Raw genomic sequence first — 18,904 nt, 5'->3', positions numbered from 1 at the left:
ATAAGTCATTGGCTCGCTCCATTGTTCTGGAGAACGGAGTTTTAGTCATCTTGCCCATGAGTCATGGTTCGCAAGTATCAAATGATTCATAATCAAGTGATTCCAAAAGCCCATCTACATGGAGTTTCTTCATGCGCTTTACACCAATGTGACCTAAACGGCAGTGCCACAAGTATGTTGCACTATCATTATCAACTTTGCATCTTTTGGCATCAATATTATGAATATCTGTATCATTACAATCGAGATTCAATAAACCATTTATGTTGAGTGTATGACCATAGAAGGTTTTATTCATGTAAACAGAACAACAATTATTCTTTGATTTAAATGAATAACCGTATTGCAATAAACATGATCCAATCATATTCATGCTCAACGCAAACACCAAATAACATTTATTTTAGTTTCAACACTAATCCCGAAGGTAAAGGGAGTGTGCGATGGTGATCTTATCAACCTTGGAATCACTTCCGACACACATCGTCACCTCGCCCTTAACAAGTCTTTGTTCATTTTGCAACTCCTGTTTTGAGTTATTAATCTTAGCAACTGAACTGGTATCAAATACCCTGGGGTTACTATGAACACTAGTAAAGTACACATCAATAACATGTATATCAAATATACTTTTGTTCAGTTTGCCATCTTTCTTATCCGCCAATTATTTGGGGTAGTTCCGCTTCCAGTGACCATTCCCTTTGCAGTAGAAGCACTAAGTTTCAGGCTTAGGTCTGGCTTTGGGTTTCTTCATGGGAGTGATAACTTGCTTGCCATTCTTGAAGTTCCCTTTCTTTCCCTTTGCCCTTTTTCTTGAAACTAGTGGTCTTGTTAACCATCAACACTTGATGCTATTTCTTAATTTCTACCTTCGTTGATTTCAGCATCGCAAAGAGCTTGGGAATCATTTTCATCATCCCTTGCATATTATAGTTCATCACGAAGTTCTAGTAACTTGGTGATAGTGACTAGAGAACTTTGTCAATCACTATCTTATCTGGAAGATTAACTCCCACTTGATTCAAGCGATTGTAGTACCCAGACATTCTGAGCACATGCTCACAAGCTGAGCTATTCTCCTCCATCTTGTAGGCAAAGTACTCGTCAGAGGTCTCATCCTATTAACACGGGCATTAGTCGGAAATATCATTTTCAGCTCTTGGAACATCTCATATGCTCCATGGCGTTCAAAACATTTTTGAAGTCCCGGTTCTAAGCCGTAAAGCATGGTGCACTAAACTATCAAGTAGTCGTCATACCGAGCTTGTCAAATGTTCATAACGTGTGCATATACTCCTGCAATAGGTCTGTCACCTAGCGGTGCATCAAGGACATAATTCTTCTGTGCAACAATGAGGATAATCCTCAAATCACGGACCTAGTCCGCATCATTTCTACTATCATCTTTCAACTTAGTTTTCTCTAGGAACATATCAAAAACTAAACGGGGGGGGGGGGGCTACATCGCAAGCTATTGATCTACAACACATATATGCAAATACTATCAGGACTAAGTTCATGATAAATTAAAGTTCAATTAATCATATTACTTAAGAACTCCCACTTAGATAGACATCCCTCTAGTCATCTAAATGATCACGTGATCCATATCAACTAACCATGTCCGATCATCACGTGAGATGGAGTAGCTTTCAATGGTGAACATCACTATGTTGATCATATCTACTATATGATTCACGCTCGACCTTTCGGTCTCAGTGTTCCGAGGCCATATCTGCATATGCTAGGCTCGTCAAGTTTAACCTGAGTATTCTGCGTTGCAAAACTGGCTCGCACCCATTGTATGTGAACATAGAGCTTATCACACCTGATCATCACATGGTGTGTCGGCATGATGAACTGTAGCAACGGTGCATACTCAGGGAGAACACTTGTACCTTGAAATTTAGTGAAGATCATCTTATAATGCTACCGCCAAACTAAGCAAAATAAGATGCATAAAATATAAACATACATGCAATCAAAATATGTGACATGATATGGCCATCATCATCTTGTGCCTTTGATCTCCATCTCCAAAGTACCGTCATGATCTCCATCATCATCGGCATGACACCATGATCTCCATCATCTTGATCTCTATCAACGTGTCGTCACATGGTCGTCTCGCCAACTATTGCTATCGCATAGCGATAAAGTAAAGCAATTATATGGCGCTTGCATCTTATGCAATAAAGAGACAATCATAAGGCTCCTGTCAGTTGCCGATAACTTTAACAAAACATGATAATCTCATACAACAAATTATATCTCATCACGTCTTGACCATATCACATCACAACATGCCGTGCAAAAACATGTTAGACGTCCTCTACTTTATTGTTGCAAGTTTTACGTGGCTGCTATGGGCTTCTAGCAAGAACCGTTCTTACCTACGCATCAAAACCACAACGATTTTTCGTCAAGTGCTGTTTTAACCTTCAACAAGGACCGACCGTAGTCAAACTCGATTCCACTAAAGTTGGAGAAACAGACACCCGCCAGCCACCTGTGTGCGAAGCACGTCAGTAGAACCAGTCTCATGAAAGTGGTCATGTAATGTCGGTCCGGGCCGCTTCATCCAACAATACTGCCGAATCAAAGTAAGACGTTGCTGGTATGCAATATGACTATTATCGCCCACAACTCATTGTGTTCTACTCGTGCATATAACATCTACGCATAGACTCGGCTCGGATTCCACTGTTGGGAAACGTAGCATTTCAAAAACATTCCTACGATCACGCAAGATCTATCTAGGAGAAGCATAGCAACGAGCGGGAGAGTGTGTCCACGTACCCTTGTAGACCGAAAGTGGAAGCGTTTAGTAACGCGGTTGATGTAGTCGAACGTCTTCGTGATCCAACTGATCCAAGCACCCAATGTACGGCACCTCCGTGTTCAGCACACGTTCAGCACGATGACATCCCTCGAGATCTTGATCCAGTTGAGGATGAGGGACAGTTCCTTCAGCACGACGACGTGGTAACGGTGACACTACCAAAAAAAGATACTTCCGTGATGATACGTGTTTGTCACAGTAGGTCACGTTTTCTGTCATGCATGTACATCCATGACAATTTTATGACATAATCAAGATAGTCATACCTGTGTTGTCGTAGAAGTGTTCCATGACATTACCAAAATTATCATCACGGAAGTGTCCACTTCCATGACGATAAATCGCGCGTCATAGAAGTGCTTTCATCAAGGGTGACCGACACGTGGCATCCACCGTAACAGGACGCCGTTAAGCTATCGGGTCCGGGTTTGGATCCGATAACCCGCTAACAGCCACGACCAATGCCGATTTTCCACGTGTAAAATTCTCATTGGCTGACGGAACCATGTGTCAGCTCTGCGTTGGCACATGTGTCACTCATCCAATGGGCGAGATGCACCTATGATACGTTAACACGTGGACCGGCCAAAAAGTGGCCCATAAAGATTAAATGGGCCGGCCCAACTAAAGGCCCACAAGATTTAGTAGGCCATAATGGGCCGGCCCAGCTAAAGGCCCACAAGATTTTGCAGACCATAATGGGCCGACCCAGCTAAAGGCCCAACATTCTCAGTTAAGGCCCGTACGGCTAGTGTCAATTCGGTCCGTCCTAAACTTGTCATCATCGCGGCCCAAGGTCACTTCTGGCCCGTTAAGAGTCTCCTAAGAATTTGGGCCGAATTATGGCCCGGCGTGTTTCCGGCCTGTTAAAGGTCCTCCTTCATTTGGGCCCATTTATAGGCCATTGAAACTTTCGACCCATAAAAGACCGTGAAGGATATGGGTCAGATTCGGCCATGCCTGACATTCGGCCTGTTAGAGGCCCACTACAGATTTGGGCCACTTTCAGCCTGTTGTGACTTTCGGCCAGTTAACGTCGGACGAAATCCATCAGCCATATGTGGCCCAACGCCACATCGGGCCTACTAACGACCCATATAAAAATGACACTTATCAAGCCCGACCGAACTTCCGGCCTGTTAAAGGCCCGTGTAGTAGGTCGGCGCATTTACGGCCCATCTGAATTTTGGCCTGTGGACGATCCGCATTGTAAATGGGCCATCATTTCGGCCTGCTAAGACCTGTGGGTTATTTGGCACAATCAGGGCCCAATCTTACTTTCGGCCTATTAAAGGCCCATGTTTTTACGGGCTCGAGATATTTACACATGTAAACAGCCTATTATTACTGAGGGCCCAAACTATGGGCACAGGTCTACCAGAAAAATATGAAAGCTTATGCTGATTTAGGCCCAAATATTTTTAGTGGGCTACATGCAAATTTCGGCCCAGAATCGTTTTTAGCCCAATTGGAATGGGCCCGACGAATGTTGGCATGTTGGGCTCCTACGAAGCTTTCGGCCGAATACACTATACAAAAATAGCGTCGTAATTACTACAGCCTTTGGCAGCATCATAAATGCTGTATCACAACAAAATAAACTCCAACCATACAACAAAAGGCCTGTTGGCATAAAGTTTACAATCCTCGCAAATAAAAGCACCATCAGATGTATAGAAGCACAGATCATTTGACCTGAGTGCTTATGTTTCAGGCTGTAGAATCTGATGGAGCAGCACGATCTTCCCCTTTTTTCCGCCATTGCTCTTGAACAACGAAGCAAATGTCTGATAGTCTGCTTTCAAAGCCATTCATATCTTCACGACATTTGTCAACCACTATTTTTGTTTATGACACAATGTCCATTAGGGATTGGACTTGTGTCTGGAGCACAGATATATCACTCTGTCTAGCCGGAAGATTTTGTTCAGTAGGCGATTTGGATGAGGTTACCTTGGCAACCAACCCAGAATTACGCAGGAAGGTGCTTTTTGCACTATTAGTGGAGAGATATTGACGCACTGCAGCAAGAGGTGACATTGTGCATGTGGTAGCCTCGTCACCTTCAGGTGGTTGTGGCTGTTCAATCATTTGTTCCATAGCTTGCTGAAAGTTTGAACTTGTAGATTAGTGTACCAGATAAGTTACTAATGATACAAAAACAAACAAAGTAGGTTTCACGTTTATACAGAACTTATTTTGGTGTAGTACTGTAATACATTAGCATGTATTGTAGTGCCAACTACATAATAAAATCACTTTCGGAACATATATCCATGTAGCATGCCTACTGCATTGTCTATTTCCTCACATTTGTTGACATCTAAGGATAAAGAGACATGGTTTAAAGTAGGATGAACATAGTATGACATCATTCATAGCATGGGCAAATAGATATAAAATAAACAGGCTATTGTATCATTGTGTGCGCACGTGAACATCACAACTAGATTACAGATCAAGACCAAAAGAATATCCTTCATCTCTTTTAAACCATGTAAGGTGAAATGATATGTTAAGACAACTGTGTATAAAAGTGAACAGAGTAACTGACATTGGCTGCAAACCAAGCAGTTAAATGAACACATCACAGTACCAATCAGTTCAAAGGCAGGAGGAGTAAAGACTTACAACAGCGGCCTGAACTGGTGTGCTCATGCCCTTCATCTTGCTGGTGTGGAAATCCTTGAAGATTTGCACAACATTCGGTTCAGGTTCTTTTTGGTCCGCCTAGGTTTTCCTCTGTATTTGGAACAAGTCAATATAGATACGATAATATGGCACAGAAAAAAGAAGGAAGTAGCAGCTATTTACAAGAGCCTCGCAGTGTGCAATATAGCTACGAAATCCTGTTGTCTGTTGGAATTTCACTTTAGAACGGTTGGTCTTGTTCTTCAAACAGTTAGCCTAGAAGAAGATACACTTGTAAGGCACATACATAAATACAAGTTCAATATGTGGTCTGATCAAATACATATACCCTACCTGATGCTTTGGATCAGACCAGTGTTTAACAAGGGCTGTCTAGTCTTCATTTGTAATATATTCCACCGGAGATGTTTGGGTGATTTCATTGTTAGCCTTGCCTTCAAAGTGAGATTTTCTAAGGTGGTACCGATACTGTCGCAGAGCAGACTGGAAAACATGAGTGCATGCTTGTTTAGTTGCATCATCTTTCGGATCCAACTTGAACCTCATCTGTTGAAAAAAGAATGTGAGTCTTATTAGGAGGAAGCTAGAAAGTATGGCATAGAGCAAGACAATATTACAAATTGCGATGAATAACATTACTTACAGATAAATGGTCAAGGAAGGTGTTAAACTGGGTATTGTCTTTCTCATTCCTGTACTGGATCCACGTTGGGAGGATACGTGCATGACACCTAATGGCAATGGCTGCCTCTGATACTAACTTGGCTGACTCTGTAGCATCACGTGGCCTTTTAAACCTGCCTCAAAATGGATCTCCATTCTTCCTCTAGATTTTGTTAATCTGTCAAGCATTATCCCTGATGTCTGTTTCCGCTTGCGCCATGGTGCTAGTTCAACAACGAATATGGAAAGTGTTAGTGCACATCAAACTGTGAGAGTACATATAAAGGAGCATGCAACTGCAACTTGACTCGGTCAGGTACTGTCTTGGTGTTGATGCTCATGAGGTTCATCTGATCTTGCCAAGTCCTGTTGTGTCAGCAGTGCTTCGGAAGTAGTGTTAGGTGTGAATGCAGCTTGGGAACTGGCCAATTCCGGAGCAAACGAACGAGTAACTCGTTGAGATGCTGGTACTGTTGAAGCGGATGCTGCAGCTGGTGGAGCAGGTGATACTGTGTTTGTAGATTTAGCCGGTGGACTTGGACCTCCTACTGCACTATAAGTACCAGCAGAATCTCGAGGGCAAATCCTTTTCCGTTTCACCCGACGAGTAACACCATTCCCTACTATATTTTTTTCCTTGCTCTTTTTTGACTTTGCCATGTCAAGGCATACCCACAACACAAAAGAATAAAATCACTCTTCAGAACTCATCGATGCATGATACAGACAAGCAATACTTTGATGTAAGACAACCGTATGAGGATGGAATATGTAAGAAAAACAGGACGGCGTGACATATTCACAGCTACGATGTGTAAACTAAGCAGAAGGATTTTCAAGAAAATAGAAGTAATGCAAGCTAGACACCATATGAAAGATGCAACCAATATCACTCTGCCTAGTTAAAAGTGTCTTGTCATAAGTGGCATTTCGAAACATTAGAAGCAGTACAACGTAGAAATCAATGCAAGATGCAACCACTATCAAACTGCCATGTTAAAAGTGTCCAATCATGAGTGACTAATGCGGGATACACAACATCAATACTTTCATCTAAGAACATGGTATGATTGATAGATGTAGTGTATTCTAGACACAGAAAGGCATGTCATATGCACATGTATAACATATAAACTCAGCAGGTGCAATTTAATCAAAATAGAAGAAATACATGCTAGACAACATATACAACATGAAACCAATTATCACACTGTCAACTTAGAGCAAGCACCTGCGATGGTGGAGTACGGAAGATGAACTCATCATGTACTTGGGACTTCAACTTCATTAGCAGTAGGAGTGGCAATTCTAGAGAGTCTCTGTTTGCGTCGGTCCGGAGGACCACCAACATCCCCTAACTTACTCTTTTCCTTCCTATTTTATGATATTGCCTTATGAAGTCAAAACCAAAAGAAGATGAATAAAATGAGCTCTGCATAACTGGTTGATGCATGATACAGACGAACATTACTTTGATGTAAGGCAAGCGCAGGATAGGAGGATGGAATATATAAAAAAGACAACATTGCATATTCAGACGTACGATAGGAGGATGGAATATGTATGAAAAACAGTAAGCAGAAGGCATTTAAAAAGATTAGAAGAAATGAAAGCTAGGCACCATATGAACATGCAACCAATATCACTCTATCAGGTAAAAAGTGTCTCGTCGTAAGTGCCATTTCAAGAAATTAGAAGCAGTACAAGCTAGAAGACAATGCAAGATGCAACCTACATCACACTCCCAAGTTAAATGTGTCTTATGGGTAAGTGATCGTTGCAGGTATAAGTTGTAAGCTACGCAAATGCAATTCAACAAAATCAGAAGCAATACAAACTAGACATCATATGAAACACTCAACCACATATAACAGTTCCAAGTTACAGCAAGGACCTGTGATGGTGGAGTAGGGGAGATGTGCTCATCATCTACACGTATGTTCTAGAAACAGGAACATGTGTCATATTCACAGGCATTATGTGTAAAGTAAGCAGATGCAATTCAACAAAGTTAGAAGCAATACAAGCTAGACATCATACGCAACATGCAACCACGTATAATAGTGCCAAGTTATAGCAAGCACCTGTGATGGTGGAGTAGGGGATATGTGCTCATCATCTACACAACTACGTTGACTGTCCAGCCTTGTGTTGTCTTGCGAATCTTGTTGGTAGTGTCGTGGTTTTGTCATGGCAGATGTCCTAGAGAAAGGACTTAGTCGTGGATCCATCACTACGGGTTAACTTAAAGGGGTTAAAGCGGACAAGGGACGCAAGAGAGTTTTATACTAGTTCGGCCCCTTACGATGAAGGTAAAAGCCTACGTCTAGTTGTGATGGAATTGCTAGGGTTTCGATGACCAGGGAGCGAATACGTTTTGCCTGAGTCTCAAGTTGTTGTCTGTCGTCCTTGAACCGCCGCCGGGTCGTCCCCTTATATACATGGGTTGACGGCCGTCGGTTTACAGAATCCCGAGGCCGGCTCATAATCGTGTCCGGCTCGGTCTCTGCTACTTCTATCTTACAACACAAGTTTACATATCAATGCCGGTTTACGTCTACAGGCCTTAAACCGGCTTTGGGCCCTGGGCCTTCATAAAGCATCACCGTCTGTCTTCATGGACTTCAGATACGAATGAACTACTTATGGAGTTAACCCGGCCTCTCCTGGCCGGTTTACGCCCAGTGGTAATATCCCCAACATTAGGCCCCAGATTGATTTGAACTGGTTCATGTCAATCCTCAACACTTAAGAAAATTTCTTCTTCAACATCTTCACATAATCTTGTAAACCGCCGTGACATCATCTTCTAGGACCATGGTAAACCGCCGTGACATCACCTGTTATTTAAAACTATGTATAATCCACCTTCATTAATGAGCCTTGACAATCGAGGCGACAGCTCCGCCTCATATCCAAAATTTAGGCTCCTCGATTTTCGCGTCTGACGCTTATCTTTCTGCCCTTATAAATAGGGCCAGGGGGTCTTTCCATTTCCCCCCTCGTGCCTCTTCACATCGTCGTCTTCCTCGCGTCGACCGACCCTCGAGCTCTGCCACCGCCGTCGTCCTTCGTCTCTGCTTCAACAAAGGCCGCTGAATCAACCTGATCGTATCAGAGAAAAAGCGGTGATCCTCCGCTGCTTCCTCCTGGACTGGTAAGTCCCTCTTCTTCTCGCCCTAGATCCGCCATTAGGGTTCGATGTTCTTCATAGCTTGAAGCTGTTCTTCCTTCGGTAGCACCAATGGCCGGTTAGGTCTGACTATTTTCAGCACCTTTTGTAATTTAGAATCCTTTCTTCTTGTTAAGGCACCTGCTTGATATCCAACTCATCTGAACTTACTGAACTTTTTGAGCGCTTGATATTAGACCAGATTATATTTTGATTATCCAACGCACGGCAGATCTGAAATTCCCATGCCAAACTGTGAAACTTGTTTTTTTCCCTTACTTATACATCTTTATACTTATACCTTTAATGCCAGATTAGGCGGTTTAACTTCACAGGAAAAATGATGACCCGGTAGATACCATTAGTCCCCTGTTGAACCGCCAATGCATTACACTGTTTCCATTGTCAGACTCCGGTTTACGAATAACCAAATCCGGTTTATCAATATGCTTGTATCCTTATACCGCCGTATAGTTGTCCACTGTAAATCTTAAACCGGCAATAATCATGTTTCAGATCTTTCATTGCCATGGCCAAGCAAGTCTATGAATGCAATTGGGCTCCTTCTCGAGTAACCGAAGAACAGTTAAACAATCTTGTTAAAACGGGCGCTTTAGCCAAAAAAGATGTCATCCACTGGAGGGTCCCTGGCCCGGAAAGTCCTCCTACACCCAAGGACGGAGAGGTAGTCGTGTTTGCTGATCATCTCGGATGAGGTTTTAGCCCTCCCGGTTCAAAAAATTTCCGGGATGTCCTGGCCAGTTTTCAACTGCGCCCTCAAGACATCGTCCCAATTCTGTGACCAACATCTGCCGCTTCCAAGTCTTCTATGAGGCTTATCTGCAAGAGGAACCTACAGTCGAACTATTTAGGGATTTCTTTCACTTAAACCGTCGCACAGAGTTCTCGGATGGACCCAATACAGAACTGGGCGTAATGGCGATTCAAAAAAGGAAGGAAACCACTTTCCCTCACCCCAAGCTACACAGTCACCCCAAAGAGTGGAACCAGACCTGGTTTTATTGCAAGGATACATCTCCACCTGATGAAAACCCCCTACCGGGTTACCGCCCTGAACGCCTAAGCAACACACATCATTTTCCTCAGAGGTTGACTGCAAAAGAAAGGGCCAACTATGCTCCTCAATTATCAAAGCTTAGAGCCTTCATGGCAAACAGTTTGACAGGAGTTGATCTTGCTCATTGCTGGATAAGCTGGAGTATTCTTCCCTTAAGCCGGTGCTCCGGTTTGATGTGTTAGTATACGGGGAGTTTGAAGGATGCTCAGCGGCACATTGACATTCAGCTTACAGATGCAGAAGTCACTGAGGCTGTAAAGAAAATGCTGAACGAACCGGAGGCTGTCTATGCCCAAACCGGACTACTCCCTTTCTGCACTTTCAACAAACCGCCAGCTCTAAGAATCATATAACCTGTTTATCTGTAGTTGCTTTTGTCCAAATATTCTCTGAAAGTGTGATTATTTTCTGACAGGGTGATGATCCATTCTGGAACAAGAAACCACCACAAGACAAACCGGTCAAGCCGCAAGATAAACCGGTCAAGCCAGTTCATCCAAAAACCAAGGTTAGCAAAAAACCTGCCAAGAAAAGGACCACTGCATCCTCCGAGCTACCAGCTGGTGACGATGTGGGTAATCCGGAATCAGAGGTAGAACTTGACTCTCTTGGTTCATTTTTCGTACATCTCATGGACAATGATTATTATCAGGACGACGCTGAAGGCAGTCATGTTGATGACGTAGAGGTAACCACTCTTTCCTCCGATTCAGATCCTCTACCAACATCAAAAGTCCGTCAAGCAAATCGGAAAGTAAAATTTTCTCACCCCATTGCTTACTTGGACCCAAACTTTCTTTTGAAGACGCAGCAGCACGAGGCTCGCCACACAACCCGGCACAGCGGCCAGGTAGTTACCTCCCATTGATACTTCATGCCCCAAAGCAGGTTGTTTCCGCCAGCCTCTTAACCCGTCTAATTCAAATTATCAGGGTACTTCTCACTCATCTTCTGGCGAGTCGTCGGCCACAAAACTTCCACCCCTCAAAACGGTTCTTGGGTGAGCTATACAGCTGTTGTTATCCTTGATGTTGCTATTTTGATATACTGTACTGATCCTCATGTTTATTTTTCTCAGCGCCAAGCCCAGACCCAGCAAGAAAGCTCGGTTGAATAAACCGGCTGATGAAGACGTGGCTGTTGAACCGGAGAAAACTCCAGATCCTGAAGAGACCAACATTGATGCCATGCTGAATGACCCACTGCCTCAAGATCATGACTTCGTTGCTGAGTAGGCAGAAGTTGACACCACAAGCCATGCTGATCAGCCAACCAACCCTGTCCGGACTGATGACAAACCGGCCAGTCCGGTGAAAAATATTGACAAACCGCCATCCCCAGTAACGGCTGCTGATGACAAAGATGATGATATTATGATTACTGGCACTGGCCATACCACTCCTGGCAATCCAGTCACTTTGTCAAAGCATACTGCCAAAGATGAGCTCTCTGCAATTGGCAAAGGCAAATGGAATGCCAATTTGTCCAATTATGCCCATCTGAATGCTCAAGACCTTCACTCCGGCTTCTTGAACCGTCTATACACCAGCCGTGACTATGAAGCCGGTTTGGTAAATATGATGAAGGTGCGATATGAGGTAACTTCATAAGTGTTTCTCTCTCATATTTAATTGCAGCTTATCAACTCCAGTAGCCCCCAAGTGGCGGTTTAAGATACTAATTTAAACCGGGACTTAGTAACAATTTCATGTTTGCAACAATGCATCTTACCTTCACTGTTGTAGCCCCCAAGGGCCGGTTTAACTTTATTAAGATGAACCGGGACTTTGTAGAAGAATTCCCATATCAGCATTTTATGAGCAAATACACATTAGCCCCCAAGTGCCAAGCTTAATACTTGTATTGTGCTTGGGACTTGTAAAAATTTCTGATAAAGAGCAAATATGCATTAGCCCCCAAGTACTAAGGGCATAACTTGTTATGTGCTTGGTACTTCAAATATGTACTGTCAACTAATTATATATCTGTCTCTTTATAGGCTGAACTGAGCAAGAAGGAAAGCCAAACCACTGATCTGCAAGAGAACCTCAAATCCCAGCAAGCTGAAACCTCCAAAGCGAAGGAAGGATTGACCAGCGCTCTAGGCGCTATGGAGAAACTGAAAGAGGGCTTTAACAAAGAGCGGGCGGATTGGGAGACTGACAAATCCGCTTTGATAAAAAGGGCTGAAAAAGCAGAAGCCGCTCTTAAACCGGTGGTTGATGAACTGACCGGCATAAAGCGGCAGATTCATGCCATGACTACTGCTATGTTCGGTAAAACATCTTTTCCTTAATACTTTTAACATATCTCTCCCATGTGTTGTCGGTTTACTGATGTGTACAATGGTGCAGGAACTCGCATTAGCCATCTGGGCTCTGATGTACAAAAGAAGTTGAAAGCTGCCTACACTCTGATAGAGCAACTGTATACCGGTGCGCAGCGGACCATCTGCACCGCTTCACACAATAAACCTCCTCCAACATTGATCAAGGACACCTTAGAAAGGCTATCCATGCTGCCTGCCCGGGTTGAAGAACTAAAGAAAGCTGCGGCAAGGGCCGGAGCTCTGACCGCTCTAACCCGGGCAAAGGCGTGGGTGCCTGATCTTGATCCGGTGGACGTGGCTAAAGGCTTCCCAAGCTTAAAAGAGGACGGATCAGAATTTGGCCAGGAGGATCTCCGCGCCATAAACCGGGAAGTACGTCCACTGGCTTGTCAATTGGCGGAAGAAGCTGATCTCTCATATTATCAGGCAAGTTATGATGACAAGAATAGACGGGTTGCTGCACCAATTCCGGAAGCGCAAAATCCGATCCCTCCAATCTGTAAGCACACTTATGCCCCTGATATTGAACCGTCCACCCTTATAAGCGATGAAGCTGTGTTCCAAGCGTTAACTAGAATCGACTGGACAACTATTGACTTCCAGCCGCTGGGTAGAGACGAAGAGGATGAACCGGTGCAAGATGATCCGCAGCCGTCAGGTCAAGCTGGTGTCCAATCATAATCCGGAGGCCGGTTTAGCCTTTTACATACTGCAACACGTATTTGAGAAAACAATTATCCTTTGGGCACTAAAACGCCTTGTAATAGGCTAGTAAAAACACTTGGTCTGTTATGCCTTCGTGCATATTTATCTGCGACTGATGCTTGCTTAATCCGACATGTTTAAGATATGATGTTCATAATCCATAGCCATTTATTCAAGCTGTTCCTGCAGATAAGAAGCTTAAAGCACCCTGGCCGTTTACCACCAGGCGGGTGATGATACCCAAATACATATATATGACCAAGGTTTATAACCAAGATTGTAAAGATAACCAAATATGGAAATATATGATACCTTTGACTTTTAGGCATAATGTTGGCTGACCAACTTTGTAGTGAGGGCCATAACCCTACTCTGGAGGATAAGTAAATCCTGATATATGATGCCGGTTTACAATAAAACCGTTCCGGGTTGTGATAAACACCGGTTTATTCCATACTGGTGACTTTGAGTCAAAACCAGACCGGGCTGATAGTCTCCGGATTATAATTTGATCGTGTACTAACAACTTGTAGTTGACAGCCTAACCGGGTTGATAAACACCGGTTTAAGAAACATCACAAATCCTATGAAAACAAAGAAAACTTAGCAAAAGGCAAATGAAAACCGTTGTAGTCGAGGCTTTCCACGGGCTGCCAGGCCCCAAATTCGAGGCTTTTCATGGGCTGCTAGGCCACTGAGTTAAACCATTTTTGCAAAGCCTTTTAAGATGGTCCTCAATCCTTAACCAATCATCGTTTTAACTTGACAAGTTCAGGGTCTTCATTTTAGAGTAACTTGTCAAAGTTCGAAGGGTCATACCAGGTTTACCTGGGCGGAGTGACTTACTTAAATAGGCAGGTTAACCCGGGGTTTTAGGTGTATACACCAGGCTTCCAAGCCATGGCTTGATAGCCTGTTACAAGTGTAGATTCTTAGTTCATTTCGACAGCAAAGAATCCCCAAGCAACATTGTGAGCTGCTCTCAGTGGGTGCCTATGTTTGAGCTGTTGTTTTACAACACTCTCTTTGGCCCCGGATTGATGTGGCTTTGAGCCGATCAAGAGGTGTGACTGTGGTTTGGATACGACCAAGCCCCCAAGTGATGCTGTGGCATTACGCCGATCAAGAGGTGTAGCTATGGTTCGGATACGGATACGACCAAGCCCCCAAGTGATGCTGTGGCATTGCGCCGATCAAGAGGTGTAGCTATGGTTCGAATACGACCAAGCCCCCAAGTAATGCTGTGGCCCTTGTCATGTGTATTAGTATTAGCCACAAAGTCTAAACCGTGGTCCGCCTTACGCTTGCCGCCGTTTCCATGACCCGCCGGGTTGTGGTGCTGCCCCTTGGCGTTGCCGCTCTTTTTTCCCTTCCCTGTCTTATCATAGTCAGACTCGGGATCCTTGGTACCATCAGAGTCGGCATACTTCACCAGTGCAGCCATGAGGGATCCCATGTCATTACAATGACGTTTGAGTCGTCCCAACTTCAACTTCAGGGGTTCAAACCAGCAATTGCCTTCCAATGTTAAAACTGCGGTGTGAGCGTTGATGCGGTCCGATGAATGCAAAATCTCCGAAACCCGGCGCACCCAATGGGTTGTTGACTCTCCTTCCTCCTGGACACAGGCAGCTAAGTCCACAATTGACATGGGCTGCTTGCAGGTATCCTTGAAATTCTGAATAAACTGGGCTCTCAACTCGGCCCATGACCTGATAGAATTAGCCGGTAAGCTCTTTAGCCAAGTGCGGGCCGTCCCTTCTAGCATCATGGTGAGGTATTTCGCACATGCTACATCATCCACATCCAGCATCTCCATGGCCATCTCATAGCTTTCGACCCATGTTTCAGGGGATAAATCAGCGGTGTAATTTGGCACCTTGCGCGGGCCCTTGAAATCCTTGGGCAGGCGCACATTGCGCAACGCCGGGACGAGACACGGCACTCCCAAAGAACTAGAGGTAACTCCCGGTTCAACCGATGTGGTTGGACGAACCGGTGTAAGCTGACGGGCTTCATGCTGCACCGCTAACTCGGCCTCTCTGCATGCCCGAGCCCGGTCCACCACCTCCTGAGCATCACCGGCACCACCCGCCGGGTTATTGCCACGGGGCGGATCACGGTTTTGCGCATTGCTTGACACTGCCGGTTCATCCATACGCCTGCTGTAACTCCGGCTTGGACGGGGTGTGGAATGAATCCGATCGCGACTATATGAATAAGCCTCCTGTTGAACCAAGGCAGTCTGAAGAAGCTCCTTAACCCGACGCGTCTCGACCGCCGCCGGAGAATCGCCTTCGATCGGGATGGCCGCTAGCCGTGAAGCGGCAGCGACAATGTTGTCCATCGGGTTAGAGTAATGACCCGGCGGCATGGGGACATGCGGTGTTACAATGTTGTTCTGACGAGGCGGATCCACCAAACGTGGCTGAACCGGCGCCCCTGCTCTAGGTGCCTCCGCCCGGTTTACCACCGGCGGATTACTGGTCCCTCCTCCTGGGGTGTTAAAGAGATTTCTAGCGTCATAAACCGGCGGTAGGCGGGACCGGTACCTCCTCTTCAGGACTTCGTTCGACGCACTCTGATCCAGCATAATCCGGTAAGCTTGTGCATCCAAAGCGGCCCGCTCTGCGGCCATCCTGGTATCCTCAGCTGCTAAGTCGTCTTTAGCCTGGGTGATTTGATCTTTCACTTTCGTGATTTCCGCATTGTGTGCATCCTAATCCGCCGGGTTAGCCTCCGCCATCAGCATTGCCAACGCGTCAAACAAATCAGATAGAACCTGAGCTGGCGGTCGCACAGGGCCTCCTGCCCCGGCCACTGTTGCCGCTGCTGATCCGGAAATCATCGCCGCTGTAGTCGAAGAGTGGAGCGCCGGTTGCGTACTGGCCATGAAGATCGCAACCCGGTTTGGCAGATCAAAAGGGTCCGGAATACTGTCGCCATCGGAACAGCCCCAATCCCACCATCTTGTAACTGATATAACGACTCGGTCTCTCCGGTCGATGACTCGTCGCCGGAATAAACGACGGTCTCACCACCAGATTCCGATCTATCCTCAGCTTCCCCTCCATGGATAACTCCCATGAAGGCATGCTTCATGACAGGCTTGACCTGGGCAGATCTCGCACGCTGAGCCATTTCGACGAGGTCGGTGTAGATGTCCGGCTCAGGGCCCGGTTCACCGATCTTGCCAATGAAAAAGTGTATGTCACCAAAGGGGACCCGGTACCCATACTCGATTGAGCCGGCCTTGGGGCCCCAGCCTGCATCGTCGATGTAAATCTTGCCGCGACGACTCTTGGTCATCCGGCCCACAGCGTAACCCTTGAGTCCTTCGAAGTTTCCCTCCAAGAACTTGAAACCATCATGCGATAGCCCCACAGTGGGCGCCAACTGTCGTGGTTTTGTCACGGCAGATGTCCTAGAGAAAGGACTTAGTCATGGAGCCATCACTACGGGTTAACTTAAAGGGATTAAAGCGGACAAGGGACGCAAGAGAGTTTTATACTAGTTCGGCCCCTTACGATGAAGGTAAAAGCCTACGTCTAGTTGTGATGGAATTGCTGGGGTTTCGATGACCAGGGAGCGAATACGCTTTGCTTGAGTCTCGAGTTGTTGTCTGTCGTCCTTGAACCGCCGCCGGGTCGTCCCCTTATATACATGGGTTGACGGCCGTCGGTTTACAGAATCCCGAGGCCGGCTCATAATCGTGTCCGGCTCGGTCTCTGCTACTTCTATCTTACAACACAAGTTTACATATCAATGTCGGTTTATGTCTACAGGCCTTAAACTGGCTTTGGGCCCTGGGCCTTCATAAAGCGTCACCGTCTGTCTTCATGGACTTCAGATACGAATGAACTACTTATGGAGTTAACCCGGCCTCTCCTGGCCGGTTTACGCCCAGTGGTAATATCCCCAATAGGTAGGATCGCGGAGTAGAATCTGTAGAGACCCTCTGTTTGAGTTGCTCCGAAGGACCACCATCATCCACTGCCGGACTAATTTCCTTCAGCTGTATTGATTTTGCATCGTGAAGTCAAATCGATAAGAAAAAGGAATAAAATTCGCTCTTCAGAACTCATTCATGCATGATACTGACGAACACTACTCGGATGAAAGGCAAACACATGATACGAGGATGGAATATGTATGAAAAACAGGACGGAGTGACATATTCACACCTATGATGTGGTAACTAAGCAGAATTCATTACAACAAATTAGAAGCACTGCAAGCTAGACACCATATGAAAGGTGCAACCAATATCACTCTGCCAAGTTCAAACTGTCCGGCGTTTGAACAAATTAGAAGCAGTACATGCTAGAAATCATATGCAAGACACAACCAATATCACAGTGGCGACTTAAAGGTGCCTTATCATAAGTGACTGATGTGGGATATGCAAGAACAGTAGTCTGATGTAAGAACATGGTGTGATCAGATATAGTATGTTCTAGAAATAGGAACACGTGTCATATTCACATGCATTATGTGTAAAGTAAGCACACGCAATTCAACAAAGTTAGAAGCAATACAAGCTAGACATCATACGCAACATGCAACCACATATAATAGTGCGAAGTTAGAGCAAGCACCTGTGATGGTGGAGTAGGGGAGATGTGCTCATCATCTACACAACTACGTTGACTGTCTAGCCTTGCGTTGTCTTGAGAATCTTGTTGGGAGGATGGGGAGTAGAATCTGTAGAGACCCTCCGTTTCAGTTGCTCGGAAGGACCACCATCATCCAATGCCTTACCAATTTCCTTCCACTTTATTGATTTTGCATTGTGAGGTCAAACCGACAAGAAAAAGGAATAAAATTCGCTCTTCAGAACTCATTCATGCATGATACTCACGAACACTACTTTGATGAAAGGCAAAGTCATGATACGAGGTTCGAATATGTACGAAAAACTGGATGGCTTGACATATTCACACCTATGATGTGGTAACACTACAAAAAAAAGACACATCCGTGACATTTTGGGCCGAACGAATTTTTTTTCTGTCATACATATGACACTTCTATGACGATAATTGTGACAAAACCCGGTATCATCATAGATGTGGTGGGCTCCTACTTCTATAACAAAAAATCATGACAGAAAATGGGCTTTTCGTCCTGGGCGGGCCGGAGACGCAGCTGCATGACATTCTTTGGGCCGTCCATGACGGAAAAAACCGTGGTAGAAGCGAGGGGGAGGAAAATTTCGGGGAGTTCCTGGTTACGGCGGGAGGTCGGGGGCCGAGCGATGCGCGTTTCTCTCGTACACGTACGCGCGTGTGTGCGAGGCGTTGGCTCTAACTGAACCCGAGCGAGGCATTGGGCTCTAACTGAACCCGAGTGATTGCACTGTAGGCTACGCGTTACTGAACCCGAGCGATCGATCGATGGCTGTTAACTGAACCCGAGCGACCGATTCCTTCACTACTGCTACTAACTGGAGCCGATCGATTG

The sequence above is a fragment of the Triticum aestivum genome, chromosome 5D, assembly GCF_018294505.1.
Source record: "Triticum aestivum cultivar Chinese Spring chromosome 5D, IWGSC CS RefSeq v2.1, whole genome shotgun sequence".
Classification (NCBI taxonomy): Eukaryota; Viridiplantae; Streptophyta; class Magnoliopsida; order Poales; family Poaceae; genus Triticum; species Triticum aestivum.
The sequence above is the reverse complement of the archived record's forward strand: the minus strand, read 5'-3'. Positions refer to the sequence as shown.